This window comes from Ascaphus truei, chromosome 15 (genome assembly GCF_040206685.1).
Source record: "Ascaphus truei isolate aAscTru1 chromosome 15, aAscTru1.hap1, whole genome shotgun sequence".
In the NCBI taxonomy this organism is placed as follows: domain Eukaryota; kingdom Metazoa; phylum Chordata; class Amphibia; order Anura; family Ascaphidae; genus Ascaphus; species Ascaphus truei.
The window spans coordinates 41,445,104-41,469,826 of record NC_134497.1 but is presented as its reverse complement, the minus strand read 5'-3'; the positions used below and the strand labels follow the sequence as shown (position 1 = coordinate 41,469,826).

General features: G+C 51.8%; 1 protein-coding gene across 5 annotated transcripts in view; it reads left to right on the top strand.

The window, feature by feature from the left end:
• LOC142466862 (uncharacterized) overlaps positions 1-24,723 on the top strand; it is a 112,668-nt gene that overhangs the window by 70,353 nt on the left and 17,592 nt on the right. For 2 of the 5 annotated variants that reach the window (XM_075572392.1, XM_075572396.1), the window contains exons 1-2: positions 17,261-17,301; positions 18,844-18,902. The exons of 1 other annotated variant lie outside the window; for it this stretch is intronic. The gene's annotated coding sequence lies outside the window, so the exon portion shown is untranslated. Of the gene's footprint in view, positions 1-17,241; positions 17,302-18,696; positions 18,903-24,723 lie in introns of those variants that run through there. 2 more of the 5 variants (XM_075572394.1, XM_075572393.1) reach the window with 2 other exon arrangements.

Sequence of the window (24,723 nt, the reverse complement as noted above, 5' to 3'; positions counted from 1 at the left end):
CCCCCCGCCCTTCCACTCCCCTTCCCCCCCGCCCTTCCACTCCCCTTCCCCCCCACCCTTCCGCCCCCCCGCCCTTCCACTCCCCTTACCCCTGCCCTTCCACTCCCCTTCCACTCCCCTTCCCCCCCGCCCACTCCCCTTCCCCCCCACGCCCACTCCCCTCCCCCCCACTCCCCTTCCCTTTCCTCCCCAGCCCACTCCCCTCCCCCCCACCCACTCCCCTTCCCCCCCACCCTTCCGCCCCCCCGCCCTTCCACTCCCCTTACCCCTGCCCTTCCACTCCCCTTCCACTCCCCTTCCCCCCCGCCCACTCCCCTTCCCCCCCACGCCCACTCCCCTCCCCCCCACTCCCCTTCCCTTTCCTCCCCAGCCCACTCCCCTCCCCCCCACCCACTCCCCTTCCCCCCCCACCCACTCCCCTTCCCCCCCACCCACTCCCTTTCCCCCTCCACCCACTCCCCTTCCCCCCCACCCACTCCCCTTCCCCCCCGCCCACTCCCCTTCCCCCCACCCACTCCCCTTCCCCCCCACCCTTCCACTTCCCTTCCCCCCGCCCTTCCACTCCATATATATATATATCGGGTATTCCCCCCCCCCCCAATCACAGATAGGGACCATGTGGGGAAATCTACATCTGTTACCAGTGTGGTGCAATACCTATTAGGCTCACAGGAGGCCTGAACCTCCGCCACTGGGAGCCTGGGGTGTATCCAGGAACGTATACTTACCGCGCCTCCACCTGTGCAGAGAGACAGAGAGAGACAGAGAGAGACAGAGAGAGACAGCGAGAGAGACATACAGCGAGAGACAGACAGACATACAGCGAGAGACAGACAGAGAGACAGACAGACAGAGAGACAGACAGAGAGAGAGAGACAGACAGAGAGAGAGAGACAGACAGAGAGAGAGACAGACAGAGAGAGAGAGACAGACAGAGAGAGAGACAGACAGAGAGAGAGACAGACAGAGAGAGAGACAGACAGCGAGAGAGACAGACAGCGAGAGAGACAGACAGCGAGAGAGACAGACAGCGAGAGAGATAGACAGACAGACAGCGAGACAGACATACAGCGAGAAAGACAGCGAGAGAGACAGACACTGGTACACACACACACACACACACACACACTGGTACACACACACACACACACACACACACACACACACACACACACACACACACACACACACACACACACTGGTACACACACACACACACTGGTACACACACACACACACACACACACACTGGTACACACACACACACACTGGCACACACACACACACACACACACACACACACACACACACACACACACACACACACACACTGGTACACACACACACACACACTGGTACACACACACACACACACACACACACACACACTGGTACAAACACACACACACACACACACACACACAGACACACACACACACGCACTGGTACACACACACACACACTGGTACACACACACACACACACACACACTGGTACACACACACACACACACTGGTACACACACACACACTGGTACACACACACACACACTGGTACACACACACACACACACACACACACACACACACACACACACTGGTACACACACAGGTACACACACACACACACACACACACACACACACACACACACATACACACACACACACACACACACACACACACTGGTACACACACACACCACACACACACACACACACACACACACACACACACACACACACACACACACACACACACACACACACACACACACACACACACACACACACACACACACACACACACACTGGTACACACACACACACACACACACACACACACCCGCACAGCCAGAATCCCCACCCCCCCACCAGACCCCCCCATCCCCCGTCTGCATCGGGGCTCCGATCCGCTGCTCCGTGCTCTCATCACGGGGTTCTTCCCCTCGGTCTGAGCAGTGGCAGGCAACGGGCGCCGAAGCTCCAAGGGAAGGTGACCTCGTCTCGCGGTGGGTAAGTGTAGACTCGCCGGAGGAGGTAGACTGAGGGGCCGCATCTTCCTGACGTCCATGGGGAGGGGGTTCGGGGTTCAACGGAAGGTGCAGTCCTGCAGCCTCCGCCAGGTCAGGATAAGTTCTGAGGTGCGGTTCTTATTCTTCCCCCGCCTGGTTTCGTTGGGTGGCAATTCTCTGGGAGGCTCGCGGTACCTTCTCAGTTGGTCTTTGGTTCTGGTCGTTGTCAGCATCTTCAGGGGCAGATCCTCCACTCACTTGCGGAATACCCAGGCCCCTCATGAATCTCGGTATCTCTTCCGGGTAAGATAGAGTGTGGTATTTCCCCCCTGCCTGCACCACGATTTTGAATGGGAATCCCCAGCGGTATTTTATTTTGTTTTCTCTCAGTTTCTGCAGGAGGGGTTTTAGCTCTCTTCTCCTGTCGACAGTTGTCCTTGAGAGATCACTGTAGATTTCGAGACGTGTGTTGCGAAATTGTACAACTCCTTTTTCTCTACTGGCTGCTAGTAATTTCTCCTTCGTGGAGTAATAATGGAATTTGATCAGGACGTCCCTTGTCCTCTTGGGGTCCGTAGATTTCGGTCCCGGGGCTCTATGGGCCCTATCTATCTCCATTTTATCAGGGGATAAGTCTGATACTAGGTGGATAAACAAGTCTGTCAGGTAAGTGCGTAGCTGGTCTGTCTCGACGGTTTCTGGGACATACCTTATTCTCAGGTTCTGCCTGTGTCCCTGTTTTCCTGATCTTCTGCACTTTCCTTTAATACCCTTATTTCCCAGTGTAATCGGTTAATTTCTTCCTCTGCGGAGGACTGGGCCTGCTCCAAGGCTTCCACCTTATGATTCAGGGTGTCCGTTTTGGCAGCCAGGAGATTCATGTCACTCCTTAAGGTATTGACCGCTTTGGCCAGATCATCTTGGATTTCTTTCCTCATTCTCTAGAAGAGGTTCTCTAAATACTCTTTATTAATATCTATGTTTGCCATTTCTTGCTGCTGTGTTCCGCTCGGGCCTTCCCGCATGCTAGGCAGGCCGCCATCTTGCGAGACCTCGCAGCTCCCGGCGGGGTCGCTGATTTGAAGTAAAATAGCTTGCGACGGTTTGCTGGGCTGGTTTTTTGCCCTTGCCGCTCATGCTATGTATGTTCCCCCGCCTGCTTATGTTATTCCCGGGGGTGTAGTCGTACGATTGGGGCTATTTGGTTCGGTTATTCAGTGGAGGGCTCCGAAGATCTCCTCTCAAGCCTCCATTCACGGTGACGTCACCGGAAGTCTCCTAGAATCACTGTTTTAACATTAACCCTTTCCCTCCCGCAGCAACCCTAGTGTATGTGTGAGTGCAAACACCAGGATACCACAATACAGTTACACAGGGGAATAAGCATTTGGGTATTGAAGCGAGGTAAAAACACATTACTGGACCTCAATCCAGTTAACCCCTTGCTCCCCAGGTGAGAGTAGAGGGTGGCCATTTGGGGTGTAACCCCTTTAATTCCGGGCCAAATCCTCACGACCGTCACACCTCCCCTGCTCAAGGGGTGCCTGGTACCCTAACTGCCTCCCCCTGGCACTGGGATACCACTGGCGCCCTTGAAGCACTCAATAAGTCCTGAGGGGTTGGCCTGGCAACATTGTCCTCCGGCATTGTCCAGTACATTGTCCTGGCCACAGTGGATTGTAAAGTCCAGATCCTGTGGAGCAGGGCTCCACCGTGGCTGCCGGGCATTCTCCTTTGCCTCCCTCTGCCCCCCACCCAGTGCCTGGTGAACCAAGTCCATGGTGAAGGGGCCCCGTTGCAGACCAGGCTTCACACTGCCCAGAGACTGGCATGTTTCTGCACCTGCAGGAGACCAGCTATCCAGCACAGACCGTCGCTTTCCTGTCAACCAAGTCTGAGAAAGAGCTATGTCACTATCCTGTAGGGACCCTACCTGCCCTGGCTCTGTGCCCACCTGTAGCTGCTCTGCTATACTCCTGACTCTCCTCCCTGGCTGCCTATCTACCCACAGCCCCTCCTTTGGGAACCCTGGGGAATCTGTCAGAGGGTCACTCCTGGCCAGTCAGAACAAGGGACCTTCTGCCTACCTAGCCCACCCCTAGCTTCTGCCAGCTGCCTAACACCCCACTGACCTCCTATCTCCCCCTGCTCCACGATGTCTCCCTGCCTAGCCTCCCCTAGGCCCAGCACCTCAGCCCCTGCTGAGGACTCCTGCTGCTTGCCTCCCTGCAGCCCACCTGCACTCCTCTCCATCCTGGGCAATCCTAACCCAGACACTGGAGCTACCTGAGTGCACCTACCTCCCTGACCTTGTCTCCCCCTTACCAGGGATGAGCTCAGGGGCATCTCTCCAGATGCAACCGCCTTAGCTCTTGGCTGGCAGGGATCCCTGGGGGTGGCCCAAGCTTGCCACTGCCCAGGATACCCCCAGCCATAGCTAGGCTGCAACAGGGGGTTGCTGATCTGAGGCACCCCCTGAGGCTCTGCCAGGGTAATGGGGGACTCTAGCTGCCATACCTGCTGCTGTCCCTCCCTGGCTACCACTAGCCCTTCTTCTCCCACTGAGAACTGATGCTGGCTACCTACCTGCAGCCTTCCCTCACTCCGCTTCTCCCTAGCTAATCCTAGACTGGATCCTAGGGACACCTGAGTGAGGCCATCTCCCTGACACTGTCTCCCCATTACCGGGGATGAGCTCAGTGTTGCTGGTGCAGATGCACCCACCTTAGCTCCTGGCTGGCAGGTAATCTGGGGGTGGTCTAACTGTGCCACAACCCCTGGTACCTCCAGCCCATAGCAAGGCTGCAACAGTGGGGCTCTTAACTGAGAGTCCCCTTGCTGCTCTGCCCAGGTAATGGGGAAGCCTGGCTGCCCTACAAGCTGCCCTTCCTTCCCCTCCCCTGGTGCCCCTATCTCCTGCCACCCCCCGGTCACCCCTATAGTGAAACAACAGGGTACAGTCATAGGGAAAAATAAGTCGGGGTCAGTCTGCGACTTGGTCTGGCTTACCTCGCTGGTCCCCGCAGAAACCGCCGGCTTCGTTGGTCCCAATTGCAGGGGGACTGGAGTGGCCGCCGCCGGCACCATCTGGGCTGGGCAGCAACGGGCCGCTTCCGCGACAGTGCCCGGGTTGGGTACAGGTACAACGGTGCAGGACAAGGGTCCCAGGTATTTGTGGAGGAACACAGCTCCATGCAAACTTGGTAAAATAACCCCCTCCCGCAAACCCTGTCCCTCCCCCCAAATACAATTGCCGCTGGCAGGATGCCGGAGTGGCGGCTTCTTCTCCGCCGCCGCCAGTTCTCCGCCGGGATCAGGTGGATGGCCGCTGCTCTCCACCGCTGTTGCTGATGCAGCCTGTCCAGGTTTTCCAGGAGACGTCCCGAGGAGGGTTGTCACCCCGGCTGGGCGGGAGCCATCAGAGGATGCCGCTAACTGGGTCATATTTTCTGCAACTCGTGAGCACTGGCCCTGAGGGGCTTCTCCGCCCGACCGCGCACGGTCCTGGCACTGGGCATTATTTTGGCCCATTTGTTGGCAGTGCCGCAGTGGCTGCTGGTGCTTCTCTGCCACCGGTGGACTAACCCCAGCAAGGGGCAACGGAGTCCAGAGCGGAGTTGCTTGAGCGCCGGGCTCCGGGAGGGGGTAAGTGGGTCGGGACAACGCCAGCCCCAGGAGCTCGTTCCGCTCCGCCTGGGACCACATCCCTCCCCACGCAGACAACAGTGAAAACTCTTCCAGGGAAAATGGGCTGGCCGCCGCAGCGGCCGTTACCTCTCCTGGTGCAAGACTTCCATGGTCTCCGAGACCACCCACTCCCTCCACAAGTCTCTGCCGTCCCGGAGCTGAGTCCATTCCCTGCTCTCTGGGCGGTTTGATGGTTACAGCAGCTGCAGCTGTGGATCTTTGCTCAGCCTGCCGGGTTTCATGCTCACCGATTGCTGTCTCTCTCTCAGCCTTGCTGGCTGCTGGTCCCCGCACCGACTTGATGCACTCCTCCGGTCTCGGTGCCCGGCTCCAGTCAGACGGATGGCCGGCACTTTGGTTCTGGAGGCAATGCTTCTCATGTCAGGAATCGGCGTTCTCCTCGCTCCCCACACAGAGCACTCCCCCCTCCCCGCAGGGAGCCCCTGGACACACAAAACAATCCTGCCTTACCGGCCTCCACGGCTCCTCGCCCCTGCCGCCGTCGCGGGATCACTCCCCTCGGCGATTCCTCTGCTCAGCGCCGGGCGTGCCCACGCCCTCCTGCACGCACACCTGCACCATCCACTGGCTCGGTTCACACGCGTACACGAGTTACGGAGCACGCTCAGTCTGCACACTCTTATTCCCGTCCCGACCTCAGGCTCCGCCCCCGCACACTGCACGGGCATACTCAGGTTACTAACAAGACTCACCTGGCCTGTTATGCCTGCACCAATCTGCAGTGTCTCCCTGTAGCTCTTCCTGTCCCGCCTCCGTTCCTAATTGGACCTTCCTGCTTTATCTAGCTCCTCTCTGCTCTCAGTCTTTGCTCGACATAGTCTCTGTATGGAAGTACTTCTGGATTCTCGCAGTGTTTTCACAGGTTCTGACGCAGCTCGTACGACTACCCCCTCTGGCTCTCGATCTTGGCACTCCTTGGACAACGCTCACTCTGGTAACCCCTTGAACACGGCTTGGACTACGACCCATCTCCACTCTCCACTCCCTGACTTCGGCAAGGCATCATTCACTCTACCTCTACAACCGGTACCGGCAAGTATTGTCTACCTTACTACACCTGGCCTGGCAACGCTTCAGACCACACTCCGGACACGCTCCCTTTGCTGCGGGTGCGTGTATTACCACTTCCCCCTTCAGCTCAGGGGACGGGACGGGTCTGGTCTGCGGGCAGCACCGGCGTAACATCTCACAAGTAGGGGAACAGTGAGGAGGTGCCATATCTTGTGTTATATGTTGTACACTGTGTGTTCAATATCTTTAGTCCCAGGAACTTGCAATTACCATCAAGTTCCCACTGTATCACAGTATCCCGCAGAATACTAGTAATACAGGTCCAGTTCAATCCCACCGCTTGCCACCAGTTTTATTAATAAGCCTGTGACGGGAGCTTTGTGACAGGCTATTAATAATACACACCAAAAATATATAATATATATATATATATAACTGGGTTTGAACTGGGACGAGACTTAGATATGATAAAATATAATTTATTCCTTGATAAAGGTGAACACACAAAATGTACAAATAACAGGCAAAATATGGACACTTACATAAAGATGGAAATGATGAAACAGTCACATCTGGACTGGCAGTTCATACAGAAATCTTCATTATCCCAAGACATTGTATAGCATGTCTCTCAGCAATCAAGATGGTATAGAAGAACACTTCAGATGATATCAGAAGACCCTGGATAGCTGGGTTACCACAAGTTATATACCTTTTGTAACTCTATCCTTAACATTTAAGTACAGGTGATTGGTTTGCAATTACCTCCAGCCACTCTCTAAGGTGGGAATACCTGTTGATACATGCCCCCCTGCTAGTTGCACAGGCGCAGTAGCACTCTGGGGTCTCATTTCTGTAGCCCCACATTTGCATCAGGAATGCCAGCCAGTCTACTAAACGAAATTCCTGGCAGGAAACCCTTTGTTGTAAGGTGTGAAAAGGGGACACTTACAAAAACAATCAGTTCCTTTGGTCCCTGGGCCAAGCATAAACAATTAGGCAATTTAGCCTTTGATCACCAGGCTATGTTAATTCTTCAGGATCCCTTCCTGCCTACCTAGCCCACGAATACACATATGTAGCTTTTAGCACGTCCAGCCGAGGACATCTCATAATATTCTTATATTTAATAAGGTCACTCATTCTGTAGCCCCACTCCTAAATCAGGGGTGTTGGGCAGGATACTATGGTTTGTAAGTGTGAGTTTTAACACTCACAAACCACTCCAGCTTCCTAAACATTTGGTCGCATTCCTGGCCATTTGCAATCCTTAATAGGCAGGCATCTTTGAGGGTAATTTGAACAAAGGGCTAGAATCACTGTTTTAACATTAACCCTTTCCCTCCCACAGCAACCCTAGTGTATGTGTGAGTGCAAACACCAGGATACCACAATACAGTTACACAGGGGAATAAGCATTTGGGTAAAAACACATTACTGGACCTCAATCCAGTTAACCCCTTGCTCCCCAGGTGAGAGTAGAGGGTGGCCATTTGGGGTGTAACCCCTTTAATCCCGGGCCAAATCCTCACGACCGTCACAACTCCTGCAACAGGTGAAAGAGCACGAGACGCATCTCATGCTGCACTCCCCTCAGAAGCCGAAAACTAGCGGTAGCACTAAACCCAAAGGACGGAAAAAAAGGTAGCGCTAATCTAAAAAGGGAGAGGCCCGCAGCCTGTGATATAACTCTGACCCCCCAGGTCAGATATAGAACTAGAAGACACGTTATATCTATGGCGCTGGGTCAAATACATATATGCAAAAGTATTACAATGGTATCAATTGGTGCAATGGCGCTAAACAATTTTTAAGATAAATGATTAAATATATAATTAAATATACAACCAGATGGTGATAAGATAATTCATTGATGATCTCAGCAGACGGTGATCAAACATGGAAAGAGAAAAAGACAAACATAGTGTAATACTGTTAAACACTAAACCAACAAACAAACAAAAACTAACAATGTTGCTGAAACACACAGTGGACTAAAAAATGTAAAAGGATATATTTAATATGCTATAAAAACTTCATAAAACATATGACACAATAATGACAAGGTGAAGGTCCCAAACGATATCTGGCCGGATTGCCCGCTTACCGGAGCCAAGAAGGTAAAAGGCAGTGGATATTTTAGAGAGTATCCCCTCTCACAGTAGCTGGCACAGCTCCCACACCTTCCTCTGGCGTCTGCCACGTGTTAGACGTTCATCCACGCTGTCGCAGGGGCAGGGAACGCTGGCTAAATGTACTGCTTCTGTCCTTAGCAGTTCGAGCATGCGCAGAAGCGCCCGGCACAGGGCAGATGGAGCCGCAGATTCTCCTGCTCCTTGCGGTCGCGTACAGGCAAATGGCGGCAAATTCAAAAGATGCTTTCAGGGGAGCAGCCACACGGCAGAGTAAGCAGTGGATATCGGCAGCAGATGGCAACGCAGAGATATCAGGGACCACCTGATACTTTTGCATATATGTATTTGACCCAGCGCCATAGATATAACGTGTCTTCTAGTACTAAACCCAAAGGAAGTACTGAAAAAAGGAGGAACCACCGGACAAGCCTGGCTCAGAGAAACCGCATTACGCAGGACGGTCGTCACCTCCGCCTGATCGCCGGGCTACCCCCAGAGATATGTCATGCTACAAATGTGGGAAGAGGGGGCATCTATCCTACGACTGTCGCCTGAGCGATTCTCGACGCCGGAGTCCCTCTCCCAAGAAGTTCCCACCCCAGGCTATGGTCTGCGGGGTGTATGCGACCGATACCGACAGGGCCAGGACCCCTCCGGAGGGGAAGAGCCAGCAGAAGATGGTAGCCGGGTGGGGTCTGTGGCGTTGATCCGGGTACTAGTGGATGGAATCTACTCCTCTGCCCTACTAGACACCGGATCCCAAGTCACCATCATATACAGAGGGTTCTATGATCGTCATCTTCAAAAGCGGCCGCTGCAACCGGCTGACCACATCAAGGTACGCGGGCTAAGCAATGACGACTACCCCATCGATGGGTTAGTGACCGTGGACCTGGAAATACAGCAGCTCAACACGGGAAAATCTCACCCCATGAAGGTGGACGCCTTGGTGTGTCCAGAACCCAGAGACACCCCCAAGTACCCCATCATACTAGGTACCAATGCTGACATTGTACAAGTGGTCATCCGGGCCTATCTACACGAGACTAAAGAGCTCCCCATGTCAAGCCTGCAGCTGCAATTGGTGCAAGCAGACCCAGCCCCGCCCCCTCTCCTTCGGATGACTGCGGGCTGTTGTTCTGCAGACGGCGGGGCTTGACACGACTCTTCCCCTGCGAAACGCAAAGAATCCCCACTTGGTGTGCCTATGCGGAGCGCCTAGCCGAAGACCAGCAATTCTCTCTAGAGTACCCCAGGGGAGGATGTACGGCGAGGGTATCGGCTCATACCCGAATTTCGCTATTGGCATGACGCCATTCCATCGACGGATTGACGTGATGGTGCAGAATCTATCGCCCTTCCCCCTGGCCATCGATGTGGGGCAATGGATAGGGAGGATTTATCCTGTCAGTTCGGTGGAGGAAGCCGTGCAAGTAAACATGACCCGAGTGGAAGAGACCGGGACAGCCCTAGACTTCGATTTTGGTTCCTCCAAGTTGCCAGGAGCCTGGAAGGAATGGTTACGGGTGCAACTGGAACAGAGATGCTCCGTATTCTCTACCGGGGAAATGGATGTGGGGTGTAGTCGCAACGCTCAGCACACCATTCGGGTGACAGATGAGAAGCCCTTCCGAGAGCGTTCGTGTCGACTCGCTCCCAGGGATGTGAAGGATGTGAGGGCGGCTATCAATGACATGGAAGCCGCCGGGATTGTCAAAGAATCCCGAAGTCCCTACGCCTCTCCTATAGTAGTCGTGCGAAAAAAAAATGGGACCGTGAGACTGTGTGTAGATTATCGGACGCTGAACAATCGGATGGTGCAGGACCAGTATAACCTTCCCCGCATAGAGGAGATCCTCGATACCTTACACGGGAGCCAGTGGTTCAGCATACTGGACCTACGATCCGGGTACTGTCAAGTCCCTATGAGACCCGAGGATCAAGAAAAGACAGCCTTCGTCTGGCCTCTGGGGTTTTACCAGTTCACCCGCATGCCCCAAGGCATATGCGGGGCACCAGCCACCTTCCAGCGGTTAATGGAGAAGACGCTGGGGGACCTCAACCCCCGAGAATGCCTGGTGTACCTAGATGACATCATAGTCTTCGGGAAAACCCTGGAGGAACACGAGGTCTGTCTCTTGAAGGTACTGGATAGACTGTCCCAGGAAGGCCTCAAACTCTCTCTGGACAAATGCCGGTTCTGCCAGACCTCCGCGACGTACGTGGGACACATAGTGTCCGGCGAAGGAATTGCCACTGATCCCGCCAAAATAGAGGCTGTCGTCAACTGGCCTCGCCCGGAAAATGTGGAGGAGTTGCGCTCGTTCCTGGGATTGTGCGGCTACTATCGCAGATTTGTGGAGGGGTACTCATGTAGGGCCAAAGCCCTCAACAGCCTACTCAGAATATACCCATCAGAGGTGGGCCAGAAGACCCACTCTGCCAGACAGCCCTTCGGGGATAAATGGACCCCCGAGTGCGACCAAGCCTTCCACGACTTGAAGCAGAGCCTGACGGCTGATCCGGTCTTGGCCTACGCCAACCCCGACCAACCCTACATCCTCCACGTGGACGCCAGTCTGGGTGGCCTAGGGGCCGTGTTGCATCAAAATATCCTGAAAGATTGCGACCCGTAGCGTATATCAGCCATAGTCTCCCGGTCAGCGAGCAGAATTATCCGGTACACAAGCTCGAGTTCTTGGCCCTTAAGTGGGCCATTGTGGACAAACTTCGGGACTATCTGTACGGGGTGACATTCGAGGTATGCACCGACAACAATCCTCTCACCTACGTCATGACCTCCGCCAAACTTGATGCGGCTGGACATCAATGGCTGGCCGCGCTCTTCAATTACAATTTTACCTGGAAATACAAACCGGGGCCCTTGAACATTGGAGCAGACGCCTTGTCGAGGCGACCGGGGTTGACCCCTACACCCGACGGAGATCAGTGGGAAGAGATTCCTGGGCCAGGGATAAGAGCGCTCTGTTGCACGGCCGCCATCATAGATGAGCAAGTAGCCTTTTCGGAATTGCGGGTATCCGACTCCCTGCGGTGTGCCTCTACCGCTATACCCGAAGCCTATCGTGACCCAAGTGGAATGCATGTTACTCCCGATCAAATCATCGCCTGGGAGGATATGGTACGTTACCAAGAACAAGATCCGGTTGCCGGGACTATCCTTGATGCCATTCGACAAAATCGACGGGGCCTACTTCGCCAGACTCCGGGGGATGTCGGAGGTATACTGATGCGGGAAGCGGACAAATTTGAAATTCAAGATAGGTTGTTGTACCTAGTGGTGAAATATCATGACCACCCGGATCGCCGACAACTAGTGTTACCAAGAAGACTACAGTACTTAGTGTTGAAGGCTCTCCATGATGAACACGGACATCTGGGGGTAGATAAGACTTTTGGACTAGTGAGAGATAGATTTTTTTGGCCAAAAATTAGAGAATCCGTGGAGCATCACTGTCGTAGGTGTGTGCGGTGTATCCAACGCAAGACTCTGCCCACCAGAGCTGCCCCCATAGGCCATCTAAGAAGTTAGGGACCTAGGGATTTAGTCTGCATGGACTTCTTGTGCATCGAGCCCGACACCCATGGCATAGGGAACGTGCTGGTCATCACTGATCATTACACCCGCTACGCCTAGGCCTTTCCGACCAAAGATCAAAAAGCCATTACGGTGGCTAAGGTACTCTGGGAGAAGTATTTTATGTATTATGGGCTTCCCCAACGTCTGCACTCCGACCAAGGACGGGACTTTGAAAGTAAGCTAATAAAAGAATTGCTGAACCTCCTACATATCAAAAAGTCCTGTACTTCCCCTTACCACCCAGAAGGAGATGCTTTACCCGAACGTTTCAATCGTACTCTGCTGGAAATGCTGGGCACGCTAAACGGAGTGGAGAAGACTAAGTGGAGTCGACATGTGGAGACTCTCGTCCATGCTTATAATTGCACCCGACACGAATCTACCGGGTTCTCGCCCTACTTCCTCATGTTCGGCCGTGAAGCCCGTTTACCAGTGGACATACAGTTGAGAGTCTCCACCGATGGGATACACAATGCTACCCATTTTCGCTATGTACAAAGATTACAAGAGAACCTACTGAAGGCCTATGGGCAAGCCGAGAGATCCGCTGAAAAACTGAATGCCGGGAACAAAAGGCGTTATGATCACAAAGTGAAACATAGAGACATTAAACCTGGTGATGCCGTACTTCTCCACAACCTGGGAGCACCGGGAAAACATAAGTTGGCTGACCAATGGCGGGAGGGGGTGTACGAGGTGATTTCTCAATTGCCTGGCCTTCCAGTCTAGCGTATCAAAGACTCGGGGGGTCGGGTAAAGACGTGGCATCGTAATCATCTATTGCCTATTCCGCAAGTAGAGGAGGGAGAGTTGGAGTGGCCGGCATCTCCGCTGAATGGAGAAATGTCCTCAGAGGCCGAAGTAGAAAGTGACAAAAGCCTGGACGATCCTATGGAGGGAACCTCTCAAAGGGGCCTTCCGGCCGCGGGGGCATCTCCCGAAGGAGCTACGGGTAAAGAGCCCCTTGGTCCAACGATAGAAACGCTGACTCCAGTGAGCCCGCCGCTAGACCCGCAGAGCCCGTGCTTTGTGCCACAAAGAGACTTTGCAGATGTATCAAGCCCCTCAAGGGCAGAGTTGGAACTGCCAAATGAGAATTGCTACTCCCCAGAGGAGGTAGCTGAAGAACCGATTCGCAGAAGACAAAGAGCTAGTCAACCTCCAATGAGGATGGCGTATGATCAATTTGGGGCAACCCATTATGAGGCTCAGCAGTGGGCTCGCAACCGGGTTCAATCTGTTATTATCATGTTCAGTGAAATGTATAAGTTGATATAGAGACCAATGTATTAGTGTTTTTCATTATATAAAACTGGTTGTACGGTTATCGTTGTCCAAGCGGGGAGGTTGGAATCCACAGGGGGGAGGATGTAGCCGTGACCCCTGATTCACCCTGAAAGAGCGGGAGGTTGCACATGCACAGAGTGAGTTGCTAAAAGCCCGCGAAGGAGGAGAGTGCTAATTGATGGGAGGGAGCAGACCCTTGTCCCAGCAGCCTTGCGGTGAGGGTCAGGTGAGAGAGTGGAGCCAATGGGCTGAGGAGGTGAAGGAGATATAGGGAGGTGGTTGTGCGCACGTGTAGGAGAGCTGGTTGGAGAGGAGAGGAGACAGAGTGTCTGTGTGGGGGAGGTTGATCTGCCCTGGCGCAGGCCATGTGCCCCAGGCCCAGTTAGACCTGAGTCACGGTAGAGACAAGCTGAATTAGGGATCGCCCTAGCGAGGTTCCTGTTCCCGTAGTATCTTTAGACCTTGATCGGGACTATACTATCGAGTGGGAGGTCTGGGCTCAGACCCCGCTTGTTGGTGTCGGAGTCCGGGTGGGATTGCCCCGGACCCTAGAGAGAGAACGGTGTCTACGTGCAGAGACCCTTTGTGAAGACCGTAGCAGTCCCGGGCACTGGAGTGCTCGGCAGGTATTTCAACAAGTGCACAAACCGTACCAATTATTCGTTCGAGACACTGTGGCTGCGCAGTCACCCATACACACACATAGTTGCCTAAAGAAAGAGCGGGGGGGGACTAATCCATAAGGATCGGACACGGGGTGGGAGCGCCCGGTGAAGGGTGTGGGAGAGTGTTGGCGTCCTCCGTGGCGCATGATAGTGTTGGCGTCCGCCGTGGCGTGTTATAAAGTGTATTCACTGTAATGTTATTGCATGTACCTGGACGTGAGTTTTGCCGACAAGTAAAGGAGGTTGGTTATAGTACTTGGCTGTGTGAGTGTAATTCTATCATATACGTCCTGCGAAGACCCACTCCTCCGTTGGCGGGAGCTGTCGCAGGTGGAGGCGCTGCACCCATTATCGATATTGCGCGCACCCCAGGCTCTCCGTGGCAGAGACTTAGGCCCTGCGAGCCTACAGGTGGTCTTTTTTATTTATACCCTCTGTGTGGTGGCAACATCTTCCCCTGCAACCACTGCGTCAAATGATACCGCGTTGCTATGACAACAGGAACGGCACGTGACGTAACAATCACGTGACGCACATTGTAATGATAACAAGATGCTACTTTACGTCACAGTCATGCGGCACCATTGTCATGGCAACATGACGCCGTGTGATGTTGTGACGCGTGCAGCCATATTGAAGTGAGTTGCTGGGGGAGATGCCGTGAGGACGCCAGAGGTAAGTGCTCTATTTAAAAAAAAAAGCTGTGTGTGCTGAGCACGCGCATAGTAAGTGAAACTTCTTTGTGTGTTGTCAGCAACATATAAAGTAACAATAATATTATTACTGCTTAGAGCATGAGTAAATTTGACTGGCGGAGTCATGTTTATTGGCAGCAGTTCCAGCATCATGGATGTTGAGCGGGTGGGGGAGCTCACGGGGGGGGGGGGTTAGGTCACGTGGAGCTCACGGGGGGGGTGGTGTAGGAGCTCACTTGGAGCTCGGTGGGGGAGCGTGGGGGAGCTCACGGGGGGGGGGAGCTCACAAGGGGGGGGGAGCTCACGGGGGGTGGGGGAGCTCACGGGGGGGGTTGGAGAGCTCACGGGGGTAGGCTCACGGGGGTAGGCTCACGGGGGGTGGGGGGGAATAGGCACATCATTCAGGGGAGGTGTTCAGCGCATCACTGGGGTGTGCGTGTGTCAGTCAGAGTGCGTGTGTCAGAGTGTGCGTGCGTGTGTGTGTCAGAGTGTGCGTGCGTGTGTATGTGTATCAGTCAGTGTGCGTGCGTGTGTATGTGTATCAGTCTGTGTGTGTGTGTGTGTGTTTGTGTGTGTGTCAGTCAGTGTGTATATGTGTGTGTGTCAGTCAGTGTGTGTATGTGTGTGTGTGTGTCAGTCAGTGTGTGTGTCTCAGTGTGTGTGTGTGTGTGTGTGTCAGTCAGTGTATGTGTGTGTGTGTGTGTGTGTGTGTGTGTGTGTGTCAGTCAGTGTGTGTGTGTGTGTCAGTCAGTGTGTGTGTCAGTCAGTGTGTGTGTGTGTATGTGTGTCAGTCAGTGTGTATGTGTGTCAGTCAGTGTGCATGTGTGTCAGTCAGTGTGTGTGTGTATGTGTGTGTATGTGTGTGTGTGTGTGTATGTGAGTCAGTGTGTGTGTATGTGTGTATGTATGTATGTGTGTGTGTGTGTGTGTGTGTGTCCTGCCCCCCTCTCTCCTGACTCTCCCCAGCACACTTTTCCTCCCCCCAGCACCCTTATCCTTTCCCTGCAGCACCCTTTTCCTGCCCCCAGCACCCTTTTCCTGCCCCAGCACCCTTTTCCTGCCCCCAGCCCCATTTCCTGCCCCCAGCCCTTTTCAGCAGTCCGCCCCCTCATTCCTACCAGATCGCGGCACAGAGGAGATGGAGGCAGTGTCGGCGGGGGGAGAGGGAGAAGCGCGTCATCGTCAGCTGGAGCCGACTCGGAGGCTTCTGATGGTGCTGTGGGGGACATGGGGAAAGCAGCGCACTCATCACCCCCCCTCCACCCCACCCCCCCTGATACCGGAGCAGGAGCTGTTCCATGCCTCGGCCGGGGGAGGCCTGCAGGGACACAGGCATGCACAGGGAGGAGAGGCCGCAGGAGATCAGGGCCTGCATAGGGCCCCGGGGAGCAGTGTGGGCTTCAGTGTCCCCGTGAGGAGATTCATGGCGTCTTGAGCGTCGCCATGACTACCGGGCATGCGCAGCATATCAATGGGTGGGGAACGGCGGCAGTTAGAAGTGGCTGTATCTCCACGGGCTGCGGTCCGGCACCGGGTCTCTGAGAAGTGGCGGCGGCGACTACATTTTAAGGGGGAGCGGCGCCGGCGGCGCATGTTAGCGGGTGGGGCGAGCGGCGCTTGTTAGAAGCTGCGGCGGCGAGTAAATGTTGAGCGGGTGGGAGCGTGTAAGCGGCCGTGTGGGGGGGAACAAAGACGGTTAGGAGCGGCGGCGATACCCGGCCTCAACTGCCAGCACTGTGACGTCAGCACTTTGACGTCACATCCGTTTCATTTTCTGTTCCCACAATCCATTTTTGTCCCATCACGAATGAGGTGCCACTAAAGAAGTTTCACTTCAAAAAAAAAAATCTCTGGATTGGCCTTCAGTCGAAGTTGGCAACCCTGGGTATACATAGTGATGAACTGAAGCAGCTTTACTGAGATATATTAAGGACCAAGAGGACTATACACATCTACATGCAGCAGAAACTACCTTCCCCTAGCACAGAGCCTGGGAAATGTTACTGTCTTGTTTCTAATCTGCACATTATGTGACACGTGATCCGTTTTGAAGTCTAAAAACTACAACTCCCATGATCCCCTTGGTGTGAGCATGCGCAGTAGGACACAGAGCTGTGACCTGGATGTAGTCAGTGTCTCCACTTCCGGGAAAGTGAACCTGACACTGCAGCAGACAGAGAGAAGAGGTGAGAGAAAACACACACAAAGTGCAAATAGCTAAGACACGCGTTCTTAGTCAAACTTCATTGTGTTTTGATTTTTAATTATAAACATCCCCATCACAAATACAATTTCTGTGACAAAACACAAAGACGTTTCACTTAAAAAGCGCAGTGGTTATTCACACTCCAGTGCTTGGCTATTCACACTGGAGTGAAAATAAAATAATGCAAAAAAAATAATCTGAGCCAGGAATTGAACCTAGATCACTCTGTTCATGGGCAGCAGCGATACCACTCGGCTATAGTACCTGCTGCAGTTTAGTGAATAAAGGGGTTGAATTGCCTACAGTTAGACAAAACACTCCCCGAGCAGTCTAAGGACGGCGACGGCGACACGACGGGTGACACTGGCGAAAGTTATGTTTTGCTGGGCGGCGGCGGTGCGGGATTCCGGCAATTAGATTTGTTCAAGGGCCGTCACGTTACAGCCCTTGAAAAATCACATTTTGCCGGCTTCCCGTTTTTCGCGACATGACGTCGCTTTGTCTCCATCGCGCGCACTATAAGCGCACGCGGCGGCAATGTATTTGTTTTCCGGCCCTATAAGCGCGGCCTAAAGCTTCAAAACAAATGCATTGAATGCATGCGCTTATAGTAGGCGCAACGGCAACGGAGCGACCTGAATCTCTAGTCAGTATAATTTGATTTTTACAGTGACGGTCTCACCATGTGACAGGCTGTAAACCAATCAGATAGCTTCTGATGCAGGGAGTGGGGGGGATGTGTGTGAGTGTGATTGTGCGTGTGAGTGTGATCAGGGCCGCCAACAGAAATCATTGGGCCCAAGACAAATGAAAGGAGCAGCCCCCCCCCCCTACCCTAATTACTTTGTTTTTATGGAAATGTTATGTTTATTTGCTAAACGGGTTTTTTTACTTGACAATTGGCTACATTTAACCTATTAAATATGCCAGTGTTGTTGGTTCACATTCTTCCTAGGAGGGACTGTCCCTTTAAATACCATTTTCCTACTCTGCTTCAGTTTAAATAAATCCTGAGATTACAAACACAAGAGTTTGTACAATAAGCCTTTTCTCCTTGCTAACTCTCCTAAGCGCTCCTTATCCTCTCACCCCTCACAAGTCTTTGCCCGCTTTTTTTTTTTTTTAAATCTTTTTTTCCTTTATTGGAGACACATAAGAAAAAGCAGAGATTACAGTCAATGTGGTACATTTAGGGATGAGGGTAGCGTAACATAACTGTGAGGCGAATCTGGAGTCTCAATAAATCGTTTAATTGTTTTTTTAGCAAGAAAGTAGGGGGAACTCAGGGCGGGGCGATAGATGGGGACGACAGGAGAGGGGGTAGATGGGGGGGAGGTAGTGGGTTCGCACTCCTCTCTGTCCGCCTGTTTAGTTGGTAGGACATTTGTTCGGACCTAATCGGGGGGATGGGTTCCTAAGCTGATCCAGGGCTCCCATGTGTTATAGAATTGTGGCATTGTTTGTTTTAGCATGGCCGTTAATTTTTCCATAGTCATTACTGTATTTATTCTATTCACTACAGTCCTCCTTGAGGGTGCCTTTAGTTGCTTCCAGGCCGCCGCGACCGAGCATCTCGCCGCCGTAAGTATAGCAGTAGTCAGCCTGGCCGTGGGGGCCGGGAGATCCTCTATTGGTTTGCCCAGCACGTATGTCAGGGGGTCCAGGGGAGCCTCTAGGCCCAGGGTTTCATCCAGGAGTCTTTGGATTCTAGTCTAGAACTGCTGGATCTCAGGACATGTCCACCATATGTGAGCCATGTCGCCCTTTTGTCCACATCCTCTCCAGCATAGGTCAATTGCGCCGGGGAAGATCTGGCTCAGTCTACTCTGGGTCAGGTACCACTGAAATAGTATTTTGTATATGTTTTCTTTTGTAACGGAGCAAATTGAGGTTTTAGGGGCTGTGTCCCAGATGTCTTCCCAGTCCTCCAGATCTAGTGGTATGCCGAGGTCTATGCACCATTTTTGCATATATGAATTGACGGGTGGGGGGAGAGAGTTTTCTATTATACTGTAGATTGCTGTGATTAGGCGAAGGGGGTTTATAGAGGACTTGGAGAAGGTCATGCGAGATATACGTGCAGATCTGAGTCTTTCCCCGTTTTAGGAATGCAGGGCCACATTTTCACAGCCTTATTTAGCCAGAGGCAGCTGTTATGGATAACTTTGGTTGCTGTCACCTACTGTACACTACTTTACTGGTCAGCTAATGCCACATGTACTGTAGTGCCGACGATTATTCTAAAACAAACATGGGGCAATCTCCAAAAAGACCCAGGTACATGCTGGGTACATGATGCAACATTTCACACATTTCTGCAGACAGACTAATGGCCCATCGGATTAACAGCGGGGGTCCCTGGCAGTCCCATTCAAACTGAATGGGACTGCCAGGAACCCCTGCTGTGTTAATCCGATGGGCCATTAGCCTCTGCAGAAATGTCACTGAAATGTACCCAGCATGTACCCAGCATATACCTGGCTAGTTTAAGGCAAGTTTTAGAATACTCGTTGGCTCGTCTGTATATTCTCCAGACTATTACTCTGTGACCATTACCATCACTTATTGTCTTTCCAAATCCTTGCAAAACCTCCCGAAACTACTGAAGAAACTGAAATATTCATTTAATTTATCCCCCAAACAGCTTGTTAATTTATTTCCCCAATACCCCCTCAGGAGAAGAGTTACCCGTCTCACATGGTTTCTCTTACTGTGTTTCTCTTACTGTGTTTCTATTACTGTTTGTGTTCTGTATCCCTCTTCCTCCCACACCCTTTATTTGCCTCCCAGGTACTGATCTGCAGGTGGTATTTTTCCTTATCCACTTTCTCCTTTTTCTTTTTTACCAAACACTAGATTCACAAAAGTGCAATAGCCTCAATTGCACTTTAACAGCCACTCAAGTAAATGGCAATGAGCATGTGATCACAGCAGCTCTTTGCACCTCTCCCCTCACTCCTGTCTTCTCCTCACAGCTTTGTTCAGCACCATTGCTTCCCGTATGTAGCCATATGCTTTGGTCCCGCTGCGTCCGGTGGCGCGCGCGGCTGCGTGTGCGCTACTCACGATGTGATGGTGCACTCCCGAGCAGGTCCCTCCTCCCTGCACGGCTTACTACACGCTGTGACGCGTCAGCCGCCAGGGGATGCAAGAGAATTGTAATCCCGACGCGTCACGTGAGCCGAGGAGGGGAGGCTTGGGGGAGCAGGGAGGAGAGGGAAAGCAGCTGCAGCACCAAGGGAGCCCCCCTGCTAACTTCCACAGACTCTCCTCATAGTCTGCAGTGTAAGCAGATGCACGGGGGGGAGGCTTCTGGGAGCAAGGAGGCTGCAGGGAGTGGGACACATGTATTTACTGCCTGTCCTCACACTCATTTACATGCAGGGCCTGGGGGACGGGGCCCGGCTTCAGGGCAAATTAGCGGGGGAGGGGCGGCGGCGGACGGGACTTTACAGCACCCGATCAATCTGTGGAGATATGTCAATGTTTTATATATTCCAGTCCAGCACACGGACACACAAGTCATGGCCGCGCCCCCCCTCGTCATGGCCCCGCCCACCCAACCCATTTGGTCACCCCCCCCCCACTCCGAAAAAAGTTTCCTGCAGAACGCGGTGCAGTGAGTTGCACGCACCACCGGCAAGCAAGACAGCCGTGCGGATGTGTGCAACGGGGCCTTAGCCTAATACAGCCTGTTCAAACGATGTTCAGATAAATAGGGCGGAGGAGACGATGGGAAAAAGGATGGAGTTAAGACTTCATGTGCGCTCTCGCCTTTTTATTCTCCTGCTTTACATAGTTACATAGTAGATGAGGTTGAAAAAAGACGTACGTCCATCAAGTTCAACCTATGCTAAATTTAGACAACAGATACTTTATCCTATATCTATACTTGCTTATTGATCCAGTGGAAGGCAAACAAAAAACCCCAGAGTCATATCATCCAATGATATCTCATAAGGGGAAAAATAAATTCCTTCCTGACTCCAAGAATTGTCAATCGGATTAAACCCTGGATCAACATCCTTCCCATGTATACTTATTTGGTATATCCCTGTATACCTTTCCTATCTAAAAAGATGTCCAATCTTTTTTTGAATCTATTGTTTCTGCCATCACAGTCTCCATGGGTAATGAATTCCACATTTTAACTGCCCCTACTGTAAAGAACCCTTTCCTTTGTTGCTGGTGAAATCTCCTTTCCTCCAACCTTAAGGGATGGCCCGAGTCCTTTGTACTGTCCGTGGGATGAATAGTTCTTTTGAAAGCGCCTTGTATTGTCCCCGAAATATATTTGTATATAGTTATCATATCCCCTCTTAGACGCCTCTTTTCTTTTTTTTGTTTCAAATTTTTTTATTAGGCAGTTATATCATTACAAAGTATTGGTAATACAAACAGTATATAAGCCTAATGCACATATTTATTTTTTAACTGGGAAGAAAAGAAAAGAGTCTCAACGTCCCCCTGACCCTACGTGGTCTACCGGGGCGGTGTGAGTATGGAAACAGAAAGGGATTTGGGCGGGTAGGGAAGGTGGGAGAGGGGGGGGGGAAAGGGGCTGTATTGGGGGGAGGCCTTACTCCCCTTCTCCTTGGCAACTCTGGCTTAGGCCTTGGTTCTATTTGTTCCCCTACATTGCTATGGGGCGTTTCGACGTAGGAGCGCCATTTGGGTTTGCCAGGGGTCCCATATATTATTCAATGAGGTAGTGGACCTTTTCAGAAAGGCGGACAGTCTCTCCATATCCATCACTTCTTGCACCCTTTTTATTATTGTTTGTTTAGAGGGGGGAGACACTTTCTTCCAGGCAGCAGCCACCGCACATCTAGCCGCCGTAAGAATGAAGGAGACTAATTTTCCTGTTGGACGGTCCAGTAAATCTAAGGGCCTGGCCAACAGGTAGGTCAGCGGTTCAATGGGTATTGTGAGGTCTGTGACCTCTTCTATTAATTTTTGTGTCATTTCCCAGTATTTCTGAATTTCCGGACATGTCCACCAGATGTGGGCCATGTCCCCCTTTTGACCGCAGCCTCTACAACATAGGTCAGATGCCAGGGGGTAAATTTGATTAATTCTAACTGGAGTAAGATACCAGCGGAACAGTATCTTGTATATATTTTCTTTGATTGTGGTACATATGGAAGTTCCTGAGGCATTTTCCCAAATACTTTCCCAGTCCTCTCGGTCTATAACTATATCCAATTCTGCTGCCCAATGTTGCATATAGTCGTGTGTGGGGGCTTCTGTGGCCCTCTCCAGCTCTGCGTAAATTTGCGTTATAAGACCTCGTTGGTGGCCTGTTTCTCTACAAAGCCGCTCGAAACCGGTGAGAGGGGGAAATTCCAACGTTGGGGATAATGTTTGAATAAAGTGCCGAATTTGTAGGTACTTGAAAACATTTAGTCCTATTATTTCATATTTGGTTTGAAGATTTTGATTACTCAGGAACTCCCCGAAGCTCAGGAGGTCGGCTACCGCTCTGATATTTTTTGTTTTGAACTGGTCGAATTGTCTGGGCTCACAGCCAGGAGGGAATTTCGGATTTTTGTGAATTGGTATTAGTTGGGATTGGGGTGTGGTGAGCTTAAATTTGAGTTTGCACTTCGCCCAGGTCTCCCATGTGTGTCTCATCGGGCCTAATTTGAATTTGCTATTCTGCATGTCCTCCCTGCTCAGGGACCAAAGGCAGGCCGGCAGTGAAGGCGTCCCGGCATATTGTGTTTCTATATCTAACCAGCTGTATTGGTTTGGGTTCGCGTTCCAGACTACTACCTGTCGCAATTGGGCGGCTAGGTAGTACTTTGTGATGTCCGGGACACCCATTCCTCCTCTCCTCCTTGGAGCCAAGAGAACCGTTCTGGTGACTCTGGGTTTTTTCCCTTGCCAAATAAATTGGAAGATTAGTTTTTGGATGTTTTTCAATTCCGAGCCAGGGATGTGGACCGGGAGAGTCTGGAAGTAGTATAACAATCTAAGGAGTATGTTCATTTTAACTGAGATAATTTTCCCGATCCATGATATCTGGTATCCTCCCCATTTCTCTAGATCTTGTTTAATTTTTTGGAACAGTGCCGGATAGTTATGTTGATATAAAGTTTGGTAGGTCCTCGATATCTTGACTCCCAAGTATTTGATACAAGAGGAGCTCCAACGATAGTTAAAGTTTAGTTTGAGGAGTTGCACCTCTGGCTCTGGCAGGCTTAGGTTCAGGGCTTCTGATTTATCGGTATTTATTTTATATCCTGAGATTTTTCCAAAATCTCGGAGTTCCTTTTGCAGGTTGGGTAGGTAGATTTGGGGTTTGGTGAGGGTTAGGATGACATCATCTGCGAATAGGGATATTTTATGCTGCCTGTTTCCAATTTCTATTCCCTGGATGTCTCTATTGAGTCGTATTGCTGATGCCAGCGGCTCTATTGTAAGTGCAAAAAGGAGAGGAGATAGGGGGCATCCCTGTCGAGTTCCATTGGTAATCTCGAATCTCTGGTTATTGCCCCCTGGTAATTTTATTGATGCTGACGGGTTTTGGTATAGTCTACGGACCCCCTCTAGATATGCGTCGTTAAAGCCAAATTTGCGCATAGTATGGTCCAGGAATTGCCAGTTTATTCTATCGAACGCCTTCTCTGCGTCTAGGCTTAACAGTAGAGCTTTGGTCCCTGTGAGGTGGACATGGTCAATAATGTTGACTATCTTCCGAGTATTGTCTGAGGCTTGTCTGCCCGCGACAAATCCTACTTGATCAATATTGATTAACCTCGGTAAGATGGGGTTGACGCCTCTTTTCTAATGTAAATAAATCTAATTTAGCTAGCCTCTCCTCATAAGTTAGATTGTCCATCCCCTTTATTAATTTGGTGGCTCTTCTCCGCACTCTCTCTAGTTCTATAAAGCAGCCTGGAGCCCCTCAGCGACAGGGCACATGACCGCAGGGACTAGGCTCCCCTCTCTTCACTTCCCCTCCCCCACACCTATGGTGCCGGTTCACGTGCTGCTTCCCCTCTCCCCTCCAGCTTGACTGGATTGCATGCTGTTTCCCCTCCCATTCCCCAGTGCCACGGGGGGGCGGAGCTAAGGGGATTCAAAGGAGCGCAGGGGAGGGAGGGCAGTCTGCTCCCTGGGAAGAAGTTCCCACCCGTCCCTGTGTTTGGGTAATACCATGACAATCGTATAATATATTGTACATTATGTTGTATTTTCTTCTTTTCAGAAATAAGTAGATATGGGAAGGATGTTGATCCAGGGAGTAATCTGATTGCCAATTCTTGGAGTCAGGAAGGAATTTATTTTTCCCCTTGTGTTATATCACTGGGTTTTTTTGTTTGCCTTCCTCTGGATCAAAATACTGTAGGTGAGGATACAGGATGGAGTTTCTGTTTGGATTTGGCGTGGGTTGGAC